The sequence below is a fragment of the Anolis carolinensis genome, chromosome 5 (genome assembly GCF_035594765.1).
Source record: "Anolis carolinensis isolate JA03-04 chromosome 5, rAnoCar3.1.pri, whole genome shotgun sequence".
Lineage (NCBI taxonomy): Eukaryota > Metazoa > Chordata > Lepidosauria > Squamata > Dactyloidae > Anolis > Anolis carolinensis.
The window spans coordinates 45,495,732-45,512,885 of record NC_085845.1 but is presented as its reverse complement, the minus strand read 5'-3'; the positions used below and the strand labels follow the sequence as shown (position 1 = coordinate 45,512,885).

The 17,154-nt window shown below is 38.6% G+C and overlaps 1 protein-coding gene across 5 annotated transcripts in view; it reads right to left on the bottom strand.

The window, feature by feature from the left end:
• The window catches only part of gab1 (GRB2 associated binding protein 1), a 107,278-nt gene that overhangs the window by 42,949 nt on the left and 47,175 nt on the right, over positions 1–17,154 (bottom strand). Inside the window, exon 1 of one of the 5 annotated variants that reach the window (XM_062980909.1) lies at positions 5,250–5,271. The exons of the other annotated variants lie outside the window; for them this stretch is intronic. The gene's annotated coding sequence lies outside the window, so the exon portion shown is untranslated. Of the gene's footprint in view, positions 1–5,249; positions 5,272–17,154 lie in introns of those variants that run through there. 5 annotated transcript variants of the gene reach the window in all.

Sequence of the window (17,154 nt, the reverse complement as noted above, 5' to 3'; positions counted from 1 at the left end):
TGACATCAATCTCAAACACCTAAAATATATAGCACTGGGAAATCATTTTCCTCTCTGTCAAGTCCCTACCATGGGGTAAACAAGGTGTTTTATTTTCCTGCTGTTCCAAGGCATTTTTCTGAAGCAATACATTTTAACCAAGTATTTTTAGATTTCCTGCTGTCAAACATCCTCTGCACATGGCTCAAGACAGGCTAGAAACAAATTGATTTAGTCTTGTAATGGCACATCCCAGTTACTTTGTTTGTTAGAGGCTCAAACTTAAAATGTGAAGATAGAGCCAGTGTATTTTTCCTTGCCAGTGAACAAAGACATCCATGTTTGTGTGTATGAGAGAGAAACCAACCTATTGCCAAGCACACATATGCAAAATGAGCTGACCTCAAGACTAACCATGCTCAGATGTTGGAAAAGTTAGTCTTTACACTATGTACTTGCTGTGAGTTTTAGTCCAAGAAAGTAACTTTCTCAAACTCTGTTCTACTCCATCATTTCGCCAAAGCACTACATAATTTTGTAGTGTCTATTTCTGGCAGTCGCTTCTAGTCACAGTCCCCAAGGAAAGAGAGCCTAGACACAGACAGCTAAGTGGGTAATTCCAAGTATAGCACAAAAACAAAGGAAGACGTTGTCATGTAGGCAAACTGATGTAGGTCAAAGAGGTCAAAGATCCATATGGTTTATTTCTGCATTCATCATAGTCTGAAAGACAGTATGGTAAGGATCTATTAGAACCTGTCATTTCACACCATGTCAGTTTTCATGCATATGCCACATCCATAGATTATCTAATGCCAGAAAGTGGCAACTTGATACGGCATGGGAATTCTCCTGGCTCTTCTCACTTTATCAGCATATCATTCTCTCAGTTCCAAGTTAATCAAAAGACTGGAAGCAACGGATTTGAATTTTGTAGCAACGACAAATCGGGGCATGCGTTCACCATGCCTCTTGAGCTACGTACAGGCACATAAATCTCACAGTCAGAGAGCCCTTCAAGTTCAGATTGACCGATACGAAAGATGCCATTTTCGTACGAAAATCCTATTCGTATAGGCATCCTGTTTTCGGAAGCGGAGACACATACAAAAACGAGACAAAACGAATGAAACAAAACAAAACGAACAGCGATTCCGTACAAATGTACAAATGCTAACAGATACCTACATTTGTAAAGGATTCCACTAAAACTGCACCGCAGTTTATTCTCAGAACATAAAAAGGAAGAAATGTTACAAAAGGGAAGGCTATCTTCAAAAATGCTGAAAAGCTACTTTTTCAATTCATTGAGCAACAAAAATCACAACTATCACACGCACAAGGACCATTAAGTTCCATCTATTTCAGAGGACCCTCTTTCAGCATTAGCTGTGTTTTGACGCACTAGCTTAATCGTTGCCAAATCATTAGCTATAATCATAACCATTCAAGGCAGATGGTTACCGGTTTTTCTCTGAAGCTTATGCAGCTGTCATAATAAACAAAGATTTGTGTAAGTAGTGTGCCCTATGTTTAAATGAGGTAATATCCTGCAAAGTAATTTTAACGCTTTATCACATGGATTTCTGCCATTTTAGCCTAACATGACAGGAATATCCCTAAAAATGCAAACACACCGACATTTACAAGGCCTCATCACTTGCAAACTGATGGCACTTGCTTCATTTTTCATCTGTCTCCAGTAACCGCAAGACAGCTCTGCTTAGAACACAAACACCTGCTTCCCGTTTCATCGTAATCCTAAAAGTTAGGTTAGACTGGAATTTTTTTTTTTACACAAACTAGCTTTACTGCTGAATAAGTGTTTGAATGTGAGTTCCCTAGGTATATGGGTACATCTACACTTTGACACCACTTTAACTACCATGTCACAACGCTATAGAATCATGGGAGTTGTAGTATTACAAGGTCTTTAGCCTTCTTTATCAAAGAGTGCTGGTGCTTCACCAAACTACAACTCTCATGATTCTATAACATTGAGCCATGGCACTTAAGTGGTGTCAAACTACATTAATTCTACACTGTCAAGGCACCCTTAGATTGAGGAAACCCATAGATAAAGGTAAAGGTTTCCCCTGACGTTAAGTCCAGTTGTGACCAACTCTGGGGGTGGTGCTCATCTCCATTTCTAAGCCGAAGAGCCGGCGTTGTCCATAGACATCTCCAGGTCATGTGGCCGGCATGACTGCATGGAGAGCCGTTACCTTCCCGCTGGAGCGGTACCTATTGATTTACAGTAGAGTCTCACTTATCCAACATAAACGGGCCGGCAGAATGTTGAATAAGCGAATATGTTGGATAATAAGGAGGCATTAAGGAAAAGCCTATTAAACATCAAATTAGGTTATGATTTTACAAATTAAGCACCAAAACATCATGTTATACAACAAATTTGACAGAAAAAGTAGTTCAATACGCAGTAATGCTATGTAGTATTTACTGTATTTACGAATTTAGCATCAAAATATCACGATATATTGAAAACATTGACTACAAAAATATGTTGGATAATCCAAAACGTTGGATAAGCGAGTGTTGGATAAGTGAGACTCTACTGTACTTAAATTGTCATGTTTTCGAACTGCTAGGTTGGCAGAAGCTGGAGCTAACAGCGGCCACTCACGCTGGTTCTGGGATTTGAACCTGGGACCTTTCGGTCTGCAAGTTCAGCAGCTCAGTGCTTTAATGCACTTCACCACCGGGGCTCCTCAACCCATACTCAAACCATTATTGAGCAGTAAAGCTAGCAGCTTGTGTGAACTTTTTTCTTCCAGTCTAACTCCAGTTAAAACTAATTACCATATCACACTTGCTTTCATCAATAACAACTGGTAAATTCAATAAAGAGCAATAAAGCCCCAAATCTCTATATATAAAAAGGTAATGAAATTTCGGCCTAGGACAAAACAACAAAACTACACATCCCAGAAACACTAAACTTGGCAGAACAACCCCTCATCCATGCCTCTACATTCATACAACAAAAAGAAAAGAAAAATAAAGTCCTAATTAGAGGGAGAGGATTTTTTTTTTTATCCAATTGCTGCCAGTTAGAAGGCTAAGCTCTGCCCACTTGGTCTCCTAGCAACCTACTCAGCCCAGGGGACAGGCACAGTTAGGCCTCACTTAGGCCTCTTCCACACTGCCTATAAGATACGGATTATCTGATTTTAACTGGATTATATGGCAGTGTAGACTCAAGGCCCTTCCTCACAGCTATATTACCCATTTATAATCTTATATTATCTGCTTTGAACTGGATTATCTTGAGTCCACACTGCCACATCCAATATCTGCACAATAACAATACACATCGAATCATAGCATCAGACAGTTAGGAGACACCCCTAAAGGCCATCCAGTCCAACCCAATTCTGCCATGCAGGACACAAGCCAAGCACTCCCAACAGATGGCCACCCAGCCTCTCAATACTAATACTACTAACAACAACAACAACAACAACAACATCATCATCATCATCATCATCATCATCATCATCATCATCATCATCATCATCATCATCATCATCATACAATCTTAAGGTTTGGAATGACCCCTAAGGATCATCCAGATCAACTTCATTCTACCATGCAGGAGGACACAATCCAAGCACTCCTGACCGATGGCCATCCATCCTCTACACAATAATGATGATGATGAAGATGATGATGATAATAATAATAATAATAATAATAATAGAAGCATAGAATCCAAGAGTTTGGAGAGACCCTTAAGGGCCATCCAGCCCAACCCTTTCTACTATGCAGCAGGACACAATCCAAGCATTCACAACACATGGACAACGTATTATACAATACTACACAGGGACATAGACCCCCTCTACCCTCACTACTTTCACAGTACACAAACAACCAAATGCATACTAAACATAAAGACAACCATACAACAGACATTCAATACCACCACTACTTCAACAATTTCTCACTAACACCACCAGACAATGCCACAGCAACGCGTGGCCGGGCACAGCTAGTGTTTCCTAAGATGTTTACCTACTGTGCCCCTCTGTCTATAACCTATATTCTATAATGATCTCTAATGCTGTCTCAAGATAATATTACACTCAAATTGTACTACACAAGCAAGCATAATTTCTCCCATTCTATTTTATGCCATTCACAAGTCACTTCATAATTTAAATTCTCAGGACAGCATACATTAAAAAGCGAATACAATAAATACAGTAAGAAAGCCAGTATATAATTGAAAGCACCATCATTTTAAATATATATATAATATATTGTAATATAGTCAGCAGTATATTAACAAGGTCATCTACTGATCTATAAGTATAGTTTTAATGTTTAATCAAGTGCAAAACCACTAAAATAATTTTTAAAAGTTGAGGTGAAAAGTAAGAGGATTAAGATATGAATCCCTTCATTGTAATTTTCATTGATATGAAAATAAATTTAAGCATATTTGATTTCTTCACACTTCAAAAAGTTGTTTCTTATGCCTTACATTATTATTATTTCTTTTAAATTACGACATACCAAATGCTCTGAGATGGGGGGAACGGACAGACAGACGGGTTAAGGCTGAAGTTACAATGCCCCATTTCTTCAAGGCATTACTGCCTAAACAAGCTTAGCTAGATACAATGGAGTTTATATGCCATGCTAGGATTGAACTCCAAGCTTGTGCTTTGTTACAAGGCTTATACATCTGATGTTGTAAAACATAAACTACTTTTTTGCAACTTAATACTGGTAATATATATTCATGAAATCTGACTTTCCATTTATCTATTTTTGTCTTGTTTGCATCATCACAACTTCACATATAATCATGTTTGTTTTGAAACCTACTCATCAAAACACAAATATATGAATCAGATCGCAGATGTACAGTGCAATGCTTTATTTGTACTTATAATTACACCATAGCAAAGCATCTTTGGCTGCCTCTGCTTTGTCTTACAAAATGGTTTAAGCATTAAAGCAACTAATTCTGTGTACCGTCTGCTAAATTGTAATATTTTACTGAACTTTACTGACAAGGCTGTTAAGCAAGACTTTTCCTCCATGCAACCGATATTACTTAATGGAGGTAGACCTCTAATAGCTAACAAAACAGCGTCAGTTTGTCTAACTAGACAGAAAGCAAAATTATTCTGGCAAGATGCAAAAAGGGTGGAGAAAAAGGGGGAAAAGAGAAGAGTATCAAGCATTGAGACTTGGTTTGGACATACTACAGAAATGAGGCAGAAGGAGAAAAAGCATACCCTTCATCCAAGCTGAGTCTCTTCTTATCTCTGATTCACATCATCACACTGTTCATTAAAATGATCTCCACAGAAGCTATACACAGAGCACAAAGTGGCTCAAAGCCAAGTCAGTGATTTCAACCACTGCATATTATTAAAGTAACAGAAGCCACACACAAGGGACAGAGACAGAAAATGGAGGGGATGAGACAGAGTCCTAGAGCTTCTGTCTGTATTTTGAAGAAAGAAGAATCGAGCTGCTATAATTTCTGCATTAAAAATGCCGAAAACATAGAAAGATTTCTGATAATTTGCAAGAATGTTTGTTGTTCTCCATGGAGGGATAAATTTATTTCGTTCTACTATGATTGCATTGTTCAGAGATGCAATTCTTCGCTTATTTTCTTCTCACACACCAGAATAGGTAATTTGAAAAGTGTTCTCCCTACTGAGAGATTATTGTAAGAGTTTCTGTATGTCTTTTACATGTCTTCTGCAAATTATTTAAACACAAAACATCTCATGCAAAAAAGCACTAACATTTGCACGTTTATTTATTATTTACAAATAAATTTTTGCACAAGATACAATTTTTCTGCAGTTTTTTCACTAACACATATTTTGCAAAAAGTCCTGAAACACGGAAAATTTTTGGGATGCCAACCCATTTTGTTGCTTGAATAAAACACACTAGATGGTTATGCTATTAGGAAGATTTGAATCTGGCTGACAGGTTGACCCGAAAGAGTGTTTATTCATCAATGAGACCTTGTTATCTTGGAAAGAACTGACAAGTTGGAGGACGCACTCCTTGTTTAACATCTCTGTAAATGATTCGGATGAAGGGCATGCTCATCAACACTGCAGATGACACCAGATTGTCAGGGACAACTAACATCTCAGAAGTCAGATTCAGCATTAGAATCATTCAACTTTGCAGTCAGAAAAGCCTGCAGGAATTATTCTTCCTGAGCCAAGCTTTACATTACATTAGGAAACATTTGGCCCTCCAGATACTGCTCAACTGTGACTGGATGTTAGCCAGAGATTATGAAAGTTGCCCTCCAACAATATCTCAAGGGCTGCATATTCCCCATTCTGGCTTCACATCTCCAGTACATTTTGCATCAACTTCATGATGTTGCCTTGGGTACATATTTTAGTTTTCTACATTCAGTATTCTACATTAAATTTTCCCCCAAAGGAACATAGAGTGATATATATAGGGTTCTTGGACAATTTTTCATCAAAATATCTGCTTCTCTTCAGAGGTGGAGCTAAATCCAAACCTTTCTTACATTTCCTGTACTGAAACCTCTTTCTCAGTGCTATTCCTCTTCTGAACACAATTCAATCTGAAGTATCAATGACAGGAATCCAATGGAAGGGTTTATTTAAAAACATCATTTAATACATAGGTTCTGCATTTTTTCCTGCTACGTGATTGTTCTTTCCACAGCCACATTTCTAATACAGCACAGAAAACTATATGACTTGAATAGCTTCAACATGTATCTCTTACACAACATGTCTTAGCGGATATCTGACATACAAAATATTTGCAATTCACTGGAGGGGGAGGGGGCTTATGTCTTGCATAGAAACGAATCACATTCCACTGCAAAAGAATTCATCACAACTTCTGATGAGAACCCTTAGGGACAAAGCATCCCTAACACAAAGGTAATTTCATCCATCTGTTCCTTCAACAAGTTCTTTTGGAAGGATTCTGTGACCTTGATTTAGATAATTCTGAACACTTCTTAGTTGCCAGATGTCATCAGCTATCAGAATTTATTGACACAGAATTCAACAAAGGACATCTTCTGCTTTTTGTAATGGTTGTAGTGTAAAATGTGGCAGTCCACAAAAAAGCCAGAGAACAGAAACAGGATGTCTTTTGCAACAAAGTCTCACCAAAAAGGGAAGAAGAAGTTAATTTTTCTTTGCCAAATGCAGAAACTTTATCTCTCTCCCCCCAAAAAACTAGTTAAACACAAACTCCAACAGAAAAGGTTTCTCAGCAGTCTTAAAAGAAGTCTTGTATCTTTCCAACCAAATGCTAAGATAAAAAAAAAAACACCACAATGTGACTGGGTGGTGGTTTTAGCATTTCAGAAATTTTCCTTAGAATGTTTTTGCACTTGTAACACCATAGAAATGATCATTCACATACTTCATTTTTTTCTGCATTACAGAAGCCATAACACATATGTTTCTACTGTATCATGGACCAGTAATTTTTATTCAGTCAGCAAAACTCAGAATGAGTGACAAGACTGGCTCAAGCAAGTATGCATAAACTACATCAGCAAAGTCCTAGTCTATGGTACAAATAAATTCACTCACTCACTCAGGACCATGCCTACAGGCTATTATAAACTTTGCATATATGCCAGAAATGTAAAAACTCTTCATGGAACTTCTACTATTCTTTTTTTACGTAGACAGACACGAGTGAGAGGCTTTCCAAATACCAATCATTCTGATTATGTCTCTTTGTTGGAACAAGTAAGGTCAACCAAGGAGATCTAGTTCGTGGATTTTAGTTAGGCCTGAAAAGTGGATGGTTACATCTGTTGGACGTCTCTGCATCTTTTTTGCAACATTCTGACTTCACATAGTCATTTCAATCATAATTATAGTGTTGTTCCTCTCTACTTTTTATCCATGCCAGCATTCAGAAACAGTGGCTATCCACTACTCTCAAAATAGCTACTTTGCAATAAAAAGCCAAGCACGTCAGACACTGCACTTGTACACAACATTCTGCCTAACCATTTCTGACCAGGGAGCTAGTAAAAGTTACACTCATCTGTTTCCATAAGATTCTAACTTGGAAGACTATGTTAAAAAAACAAAACAAAAAAGGAATTACTATGGTGTAGCACAGGGGTCCTCAAAGTTTTTAAGCAGAGGGCCAGTCCACAATCCTTCAGACTGTTGAAGGGCCGAATTACCATTTGAAAAAAAAATACAAACAAATTCCTATGCACACTGCACATGTCTTATTTGTAGTGCAAAAAAAATATCAACAACCATGAAAGAACAATACAATATATTAAAATAAAAACAATTTTAACCAACATAAACCTATCAGGATTTTAGTGGGCCTGCTTCTGTCCAATGAGATAGTCAAATTAATTAGGATTGTTGTTGTTGTGTGCCTTCAAGTCATTTCAGACTTTGGGCAAGCTTAACTCTAAAAGTGAGGGCAGGGGCCAGATAAATGACCTTGGAGGGCCGCATCCGGCCCCCGGGCCTTAGTTTGGGGACCCTTGGTGTAGAATATCCAATAAACATATATTGTATTTGTAAGTAGAACTAGGACAAGCTGCCCTACACTGTGGAATGAATGCTGTTTGACACCACTTTAACAGCACATGACAATAGCCATGACTCCCTGCTATGGAATCCTGGGACCTGTAGTTTCACCAGATTATTCGCCTTCTCTGTCAAATGGGGCTATTGTCCCACCAAACCACAAATCCAAGGATTCTATAACATGGAACTATGTGGTGTCAAATTGCATGAATTCTACAGAGTAAATGCACAGTGAGTGGGCCAAGTATTGTCAACACTGACCGGCAGAAGCACTTCAAGGTTTCAGGATGGTTTGGTTTCCAGTTCTTTCCTGGAGAGGCCATATTTAAATGTGAGATTTTCTCATGCAAAGGAGGTGATCAGCCACTAAGTACAGCACTATCTGAACTACACAACTACGGTAACTACTTTCTAAAGGAAATCAACACACACAAACCATCTTTTTCCCGTCATTCCAAAAATATGTATATTTGGATATTCCAGAAGGAATTAAAAACCCAATTAAGGCTTAAACTAGACAGCTCTAAACTTTGGGTGCATTCATATATTTTTAGCAAACACTGAACCACAAAGAATGAGTTCTTTTTTCCACACTGCTCTAATGAGAGTTTATGCATGCCCTTCTCATAAATTATATAAAATGCATAACAAAGTACTCTCAGGCCCCTTCTGCACTGCCAGATAAAATCTGCTTTGAACTGGATTATATGGCAATCTATACTCATAGAACCCATTCAAAGCAGATAATATGGATTATCAAATTTTGATAATCTGGATTATATGGCAGTATAGAAGGGGCTTCAATTCTCAGTGAAATGCACACAGTTCAAGGAGATCTCTCACCCACTTGCACAGTCTCAGTTCTCATTCTGTGAAATGGAAACAGTTGGTACTGCGCTTGACTGAGAAGAAAAGTAATATGCTTTTAAATTAAAGATTAAATACTATGGAACAACAAATATTTATCCACAACAAGCAAAAACAGCTTATGTTGTTACAGATGCCTGGCCTATACTAATTTCAATAGAATTTCTGTTTCTATTCTCCTTATGGGAAAAGTGTTTAATTCTGTGATGTAAAGGTTGGTCAAGAGCAAGATAGATTATATTGCATTAAAGAAACAAAACTAGGGAAAATCATTAGATGAACTGTACATTTTAAAAAACAGTCTTTTGCACAATCTATTTGCATAATTCATTAGCTGAATAATTATTCTGCAAAAAGCCCCATCCAAATTGAAGGTAACATTTAGTACCACCCCATCTCATTCAGAAACATTACATAGTCTTTCTTTTTATCACCCACACCCAAAACATAGTGAATGGTTTTACTGGTACATGATTTAAAATCCATCCTTAAATTTAAATATTCATGCTGTTCTTCTTTTGATATTATGAAATTTGTAAGACTGCTACATGCAAACTTGCACAACTAGAACATAAACTTCTTGGTGGTAAGTTATGCCTGTAGAAAATGCCATCCTTTCTATTATAGGGCCACTGGTTTTGAAAAAGAAAAGCTATTTCAGGTCCTGAACAAGTAAAATAGTAGACAAAAATAGTGTTAAAATACACAACTGTACAGGTCAGCTTTACTGAGCTACAAGTCACACAAATCTCATTTATACAAAACTATTTGATCCACTAGCAATCCTCTACATTTACACATATAGCTTCTACAGGATAAAGGAAACAAGTTAATTTCTGTAAGATACTATTCCAATGGGTTTTTTAATTAAATTGTTTATCTATTCAACTAGGCAGGATCCATGCCAAGTCCCTTAGAGAGGTGAACAAGAGTTGATCTGTAAACACTTATATACATTTGCTTTAAAAGGCCAGCCAAAGAGCAGATGCAAAAGTAGTTTTCTGATTTAGAGTTTCAAACCGTATGAGTTTTAAAGATGGGGAGAATAAAGAACATACATGAAAGTTTAAACAAGTTATTCCAGTTCGTTTGTTGATCCTTTTACTCTTTGAATATACAGCACTACATAATGAGTGAACACATGCAAACATGAAGGTGAATATTATAATAAGATTGTGTGATTTAATTTTAACTCCATCCAAACAAATTGGAGGAGGAAATCACATAATCTTGAACACATCTAATTGTATCAGCTGGTTCCAATAATCAAGAATCCTTCCAAATGACTTGAGATCAGATCTTTATCAAATGCTCAGACTGTGGAGATTTATTTCTAAATAAAAGGTAAAGGTAAAGGTTTTCCCCTGAAGTTAAGTCCAGTCGTGACCGACTCTAGGGGTTGGTGCTCATCTCCATTTCTAAGCCGAAGAGCCAGCGTTGTTCGTAGACACCTCCAAGGTCATGTGGCCGGCATGACTGCATGGAGTGCTGTTACCTTCCCGCCGGAATGGTACCTATTGATCTACTCACATTTGCATGTTTTCGAACTGCTAGGTTGGCAGGAGCTGGGGATAACAGCGGGCGCTCATTCCGCTCCCGGGATTTGAACCTGGCACCTTTTGGTTCGCAAGTTCAGCAGCTCAGTGCTTTAACACACTGTGCCACCAGGGGCCCCTTTATTTCTAAATACAGGGAACTAATATGGCTTTATATCCATGTTTATAAGAACAAGTTCTAAACTTAAGGGACACCCAACCCATTTCAAAGGCTGACTATAATGATAGCAAAGACAAAGCAAAAGAATGGATGACATATTGGAAAATCAAACTATCGAAGAGATGAAACAAACATTGAAGTATCAAAGCAAAACTTTCCTTCATGGAAAGCTGTTGCTTCTGAACAACAAAAGAATGAAGAACCATAAGTTTCCATGGAAATTTAAACTCTCATCAAAACAAGACTAAGCATATTGCAGTTTCTAACCATTAAAGATCTAGAGCAGGCATCCTCAAACTGTGGTTCTCCAACTCCCAGAATTCCTGCCCATTGAACAAGCTGGTTAGGGCTTCTGGGAGTTGGAGGCCCAAACAACTGGAGAACTGCAGTTTGAGAATGCCTAATCTACAGACTCTAAAGATGGCAGTGTATGCACTGGTGACTTCAGAACTGGACTTCTGCAGTGTCCTGTACTTTGGACTAACTTCATACCAAGTTCAGAAAATCCAATTAGTTCAAAACTTCACATCCAGATTGGTCATTGGTACATCTAGGAATGATCATATTATAGTTATACTAAAATTATTCCACTAGCTGCCAATTAGTTTCCAGGAAAAATATAAAGTGTTGTCATTACATTTAAAACCCTACAAGGTTTGGGTCCAGATTACCTTTGGGATTGCCTCCTCCCATATAATCTACCCTGTACACTCAAGTCCTCTGGGGGAAGGGCACTTTAATCATCCGGGACTCGACTAGCAATGGTCAGCCAGAGGACTTTTTCTTCAGCTGTCCTAAATTGTGGAATGACCAGCTGGAAGAGATTCCAGAGCTGAATATGCTGTCTGAATTTCAAACAGCAATAAAGACCTGTTTCTTCCAGAAGGCCTATCCAGATGATTTATAATTTATGTACTGGTTGTTGTAAATATGTATTGAGTGTGCATGTTATTTAAAACTGTTTTAACTAAGTTATGTGTTTTAAATGACTGTATAGTTTGTAATTTAATATGTTATTATTCTCCACCTTGATGCTGGGCAGGGGAAGGTAAGAAATAACAACCACAACTAAGAGGAGATATCCCTGTTCCTGCAATCCATAATTTAAAGGACTGGAATGTTTAACAGCAGTGGTTCCTAAACTTTGGTCCTCTGGATATTTTGGACCTCAGCTTCTAGATTTGCTGGCTTTTGCTATGCTGGTTTTGGCTCTGGGAGTACAAAACATATGGAGAAAAGAAGGTTGAGAACAAGTGTTCTACAGGCTGAAGAAATCCCTTTCCCTTTTCCATGCTGATTTTTCTTCACACTCTAGGTTGTTACAGTCACAGGGTGTAGTAATATCTGAGGAGGCAAACTAGGGTAAAATCAATAATAAACTGTCCCTAAATTATGGTTTCAAACCATAGAGGTTTTGCTTTTGGAATTCATATGGACACTAGTCATGTGCATTCGGGACTTACCTTGTTCCGTTTTGTGTCCTGGTTTCAGAGAGGCCCTAATTTGTTTTTGTCTCACCTCCCAAAATTGGAAGATCAGACATTTCAATTTTGTTTTGTTTTTTTGTTTTTCCGAGGGGGTGGGGGGAAGGCACTGGCCAAGGCCACAGCACAAGCCAGCACCGCTCAAATGTCCGGTAAGGAGCCAGGCAAAGGGAGACGGGGAGGCACAGGACAACCGAGCCACCCACTCCCAGCCAGGCCTGTGTGCATAGGCCCAAAGCCTGCACCCATAGGCCTGGGCACCCAGGTCTATGGGTGCAGGCTTTGGGCCATGCCTAGCCAGGCCTCACAGGGCCAACAGCCAATTGCCGAGTAAGGAGCAGTCCTTACTCGGCAATAGGCTGTAGGCCCTGCGAGGCCCGGGTGTGTAGGCCCAAAGCCTGCATCCGCAGGCCCAGGAGTTTTGGGCCTACACACCCGGGTCTCGCAGGGCCTGCAGCTGATTGATCCGAAAGGCAGGCTTGGAAATGATATCGGCTACTGCCTGCCTTTCGTTTTGAGTCAGTTTTTGTTTCGTTGGGGGTCTTTCCATTTTGTGCTGTCCAAATGGACAATACGAAATGGAAACACAAATGAAACGAATAGGACAAATACCGTACACATCTCCAATGGACACACCCTTTTGAACTGTTATGGCCATGATGTCATGGCCAGATACCACAGATGTGGAGAAAGCAGGATAAGTGGATGGAAAGGGAAGATTCACCCTTATTCTTCCACCACGGTAGGAGAGGACATGGGAGACATTTTACCATAGTTGTTCAATCCCAAATTTGTCATCACTTCAGTATTCAAAAGTATTATTTGTATTTGACACATAGAGAGCGGAGAAGATAATTTTCTAGCTATGTGGTCTGAATCCAACCATTCCAAATTAGTCTTCTAACCACTAAGCTATGCATATGCTAGGGAAGGCAAGGCAATGATATGCTATCTGCAGCGGCTGAATGTGTGAACAGCATTGGTTCTCTCTACTACTCTGAGCCTCAAGCAATGTATCTGCATGAAGGGGTCACAAGGAGGGCAAAAAAAGAAGAAAAAAAAACAAGGCCACACTGGAACCACCAGAAGGGCTATAGGGAATCCATCACAATTATGAAGCCCTGTATGAGTTAGACCTCCAATTTACCAAATTGCATGCATTCAAAGGAAAATTCCTTCGCAGCCTGTAGATACTGGAATTTCAGATAGTTAAGGGTTTTAGGCATTGGTTTTAAGATACATGATACTTTTTAACAGGTGAAATTGAAAATATCAAAGTATGCATGCATTGCCATTCTTCTGGAAACAACATCATACAAGAGCCAGTAAGCTCTTAGGAATTGTGGGAGCTGAAGTCCAAAACACCTGGAGGGCCCGAGTTTGCCCCTGCCTGGTCTACAAGATATCCGCCATTATTATGGCAAAGCTAATGAGTATGTTCCAAACATTACTCAGTTTTCATCATCTGCTTGTCAATCGCAGGAGAAATCGAACAATTAACATGCAAGCTCCTCCTCGGGTAGGATTCAGTGTTACGTATGCACCTCCACTGCCAATACAGCTTCATGATGGGACATACAACACTGTTTCTGGTAAGATTCTCAAATTGCAAGCACTCTTACAGGATAAAGCAATATCTCCAGTAACTTGGCTTCAAGCTGAAAAATTCAGCACCTTTAATTGGGTTAAGAAACAAACAGTGTTTGGTTCAAAACTAGAGAACAAATGATTTCAGTATGATGAGATAGATTCATCAACGTTAATCCACATTTACTTTAAAAATATCCTCAGATATAAATAAAGATATGCAAGAGAGTCATGCAGTGACAAGTATGAATGTGCAGTTTCGCTGATTGGGCACAATGCCACCTTGAACAACAAGACAATAATATTACGGGTGAAAGGCTTTCTACTAAGCTGTATTACTTATATGCTACAGACTTTGAGGTTTGGCATGTTTCTATCACTTGAGATATCACTTTTACTTTCAACTTTCATCACTAGTTTTTATTTCTTTTAGCTAAAATACATTTAATTGCTTGAATTCGCTATCTTAAATGTTGCTTATTCTTTGCCATATAGAAAGAATAATGGGATTGCTTATAGCATTGCTTCTCTCAGATATACAGTATATATACAATGACCACCGTAAGAGGTGATACACTGTAAGGAGATGTTTTGGTAATACTCCTCTCATTCTCTTGGCAGTTTTGAAACCGTACATGCCTAACAAGATAGGCAAGTTTGAATTGTACAATCGGTAAACAAGCCTGAGAGAAAGCATGTTTGAACACTTAGAGGCCTCAGTAATGTGATGATAATTCGCTTTTCTAAATGCAAGACCACTGCTTCGTAGGGAGCATTAAGACCTCAGTGTACATCAATCTCTTCTCGCCTCCCTCCAATAGTCCTAACAATAATACAACATAATATATAAGCAAATATTGTTTTGTTTTTTGTTTTGTTTGTTTTTTTTAAAAAAAATAGATTCTTAAAGCATGGCTTTCAACTCTGATTTCATATGCAATAAATTCCTTATGTGTTACACCCAGAAGCTGGAAATACAGCTTTTTTGAACTATACCTTTCAGAATTTCTCAGCAATTTCACAGTCCAAGAAAGTAAGTTTTCTAAGAACTGATTAGACCTGTTACCTATGATTTGCATCATTCATCCACTATTTCGTTATGTGCCTTGGCTACATTTCACTATGTAACACAATTTTTGTTCCTAGGTTATAAATGTCATTTCCTAATTGATTCTATCATAAAAACATGGAAAAGGTTTATTAAACTGCAAAAACTTTGTTTTGGTGGGACATCCTGTAGCACATTTTGCTATAGTTTTTCAATGAAAATATCATCGAGTCTCAACCAATTCAACATAGTGTGTGGCAGCCACAAACACAAAATTTCTGGAGTATAACAACTACTTACAAAGTAAGTACCACACAATTAAACAGGAAATAACACTTTCAAACCAAGAACAGGAAAAAAAATTACTTGGTGTTATATTCACATACTGTACTGATCTTGGACGGACAACCTAATTCCTCAAATGTCTTGGAGAACAGCAGGCTGAACATCAGAAGACATATGAGCTCACCACACAAAGCCACTGTATATGCGTTGACCAAGAATTCCTGAAAACATTCTTCCTTCCTGTCAGGTCACAATCTATCCACAACTGCCAAGAACATCTGGACATTTTTGATAACACATACATTCTTCCACTATGACTGCACAGGAGTTGTAGGAAGCTCTTACATGTACAAACTGGAACAGACTGCAGTTCTGTTTAAAAGAAACAAGTAAGTTGCTTGTTTTCAGCACAATACTCTCTGCATGGTCCATTATTCAGTAAGAACTACACCGGTGTGAGAAAAAAAAGTTATTACTAGATACATTCTCCCACTTTTAATTTCTGCTTGGAGCACCTGTTGTGAACACGTGAAAAGGAATAGTTCCTGCGCTGTGTAGGAGCTCGAACCTGATGACCTAGGGATCTAGTCCAAAACTATTATTCTAATTAAAGGTGCCAGCAACATGAAATAACTGGAAATAGACCAGACTTAACAGGTCCAAAAACATGATACAGAAAAGGAAAACAGGACAGATAAAAATAGGCCAAGATCCTGCGTCAGGAAACACAGTCTCCCCCCCTTGTCCCTCAGCCACTTCCATATTGCCAGAATGTCCAACTACATAAAAAGAGCTGGATGTGTGTCTCTGCTCATACCCAGAACAGCACGGAAATGGCTGCATGAGGTGAGGGGGTAAAGTGCTGCTGAAACAGTAGGTGTGAGAAGGAATTTTGATTGATGTGTGCAATATCCATAAAAGTGAATTGTGATGGTATAAGGGCGACTTAAGATGTTGCAGAGCATACACCTATCATTTTAAAGAACTAAAGATTTAACTCTCATGCACCAGTATCTTTTCCCTCCTAAGTTTGCAGTGAGTATAGTATGGGATATTTTCTTATTAGACTGTAGTTAGGGTCAAATTTAATTGCACATTTCTTGTATATATATCTCTCTTCCTTGAGAACCAGCTTGATTTAGTAGTTTCAGTGTTGGGCTGTGATTCCGCAAACCAAGGTTCAAATCTCCACTCAGCCATGAAAACTCACAGGTTGACTTTGAATAAGTCACACTCTCTTGGCCTCAAGGGAAGGCAAAGGCAAATCCACTCTGAACAAATCTTGCCAGGAAAACCCTGTGATAGGTTTCGACTTAAGGTCATTCACAAGTTGGAAACAAGCTGAAGGCATACAATAACAACATATCTTCCTTAATTAGAATTCTAGTAGCCCCACACATAAGCACTCACTTTGACTAACCTCCTAACAACCAGAGTAGTTCTGTTTCTATGCAAAATCCACAAAGAACTACAATGGATAGATTCTTTAGCATTGAATCATAGAGTTGGAAGAGACCTCATGGGCCGTCCAGTCCAACCCCCTGCCAAGAAGTAGGAAATTGCATTCAAAGCACTCCCGACAGATGGCCATCCAGCCTCTGCTTAAAAGCCT